This window comes from Halyomorpha halys, unplaced genomic scaffold (assembly GCF_000696795.3).
Source record: "Halyomorpha halys isolate HHAL.00 unplaced genomic scaffold, Hhal_1.1 Scaffold615.1, whole genome shotgun sequence".
NCBI lineage: Eukaryota > Metazoa > Arthropoda > Insecta > Hemiptera > Pentatomidae > Halyomorpha > Halyomorpha halys.
Window position 1 is genome coordinate 193340 of NW_027105445.1, and position 1589 is coordinate 194928.

The following is a 1589-nucleotide window of genomic DNA, read 5'->3' on the forward strand; positions in this document are numbered from 1 at the left end:
AGAATAAGTATGTTTTTTTCAAAATAAAGACTAATCCATTGAATCTTTATAGACTGGTACTGGTACAAATGTTGTACCTGACCGAAATACTAAAAAATTACAATTTTTCGAATATTTTCATTTTTGGCAATTACTTAAATTTTCTCTGTTTTCATTATAAAAAGAAACAAACCCCATCAGATCACCTTTATCCTTCGTCGTATACCTACTGACTGCCCTACAGTTTCCTTTACTAATGTTACTGTGGATATATGGACGAACGACTGACCTGGAATCCTTATACAAGACTGAAAAGACAGAAAACTGCACGTCGATTTCGACTATTACAACATTTACTAGACAAACGGTCTAAACTTACAATCCATTACAAAAGACTGATTTACATGACTGTAATAAGGCCAATCTCGAAATACGATGTTGAGCTATGGGGTTCCACTAAACCTTCGAATTCCTCTCGTATCCAATCCTTCGAAAAATCCTCATTAGGATTACTCCTTCCATTATAAACTCCCTAACCACCCAAACCAACAAGTTTCTAACTTTACTTCCTCTTCCTCTTATAAACGTGTGAAACGTCGTCAATAATTAAATAAAGGAGTAAGTTATAATAAGGGTTTTTCCTAAAAGGAAAAAAGAATACAAAAGTCGAATCCTTAGTTACAAATTAAATAAGAAAGATAAATGCAGATAATTTTTGCAATATATATATTTTTTATACTTTGTTTAGCTTTATATTTTTAATTATTGAACCAATCCTTTCAGTCAAAATCCTTAATGCTCCTTACTTTGTCACAAATCAAATCATCCATCAGGACCTCAACGTCCCCAATGTTGCCGATTTGGCCTGAACCAGATACCAATCCTTCCATAATAAACTTCCCAACCACCCAAACCCACTTGTTTCTAATCTGGCTTCTCCTTTATTACCTAATAATCCTCCTAGGCGTCAGAAAAGAAAATGGCCTCGAGATATTCTCCACTAGAAATGTTTTTGGAGATCTATCAATGGGTAGTTTCTCCACATGTTTGTATCTTGTCATTATATCACTTACAGCAAATTTACTTGGTTTTATATATAGGTATACAGTTGTAAATAACAATAAATAAATTATTAAAAAAAAAAAAAAAAAATATTGAACATACAAACTTAAAGCAGTCATAAGTTTTAATATAATTTTATATATTTTTGGGTAACTAGAATTATAAAAATTATAAATCAGTTATATATAACAAGTATATAAAAGTTACTTCACTTATGTATGTAATTAATTAAATCTGTACCACTACAACCCATGAAGTGTGCACTACTTCTTAAGGGAGAACTGTTTCTAGACCAACGGTTGTACATGGAAGCGATTTAGTAATAATCACTCTCGACCATCAGATTTTTACCCAATTAAGGGTGCCTACATACTGAGGCTGGGTGGACCCCGAAGGGCTTCCAAACCGACAGGGCTGACTCACGGCTACAGTGAAGCAGAAAATAATTATCAGTCACAGCCGGATTCGAACCCGAGTTCTTGGAGTTAGTAGTCCATTAACTTACCACTGTGCTAGTGGAACATTTTAATAATAATATTGAATAAATA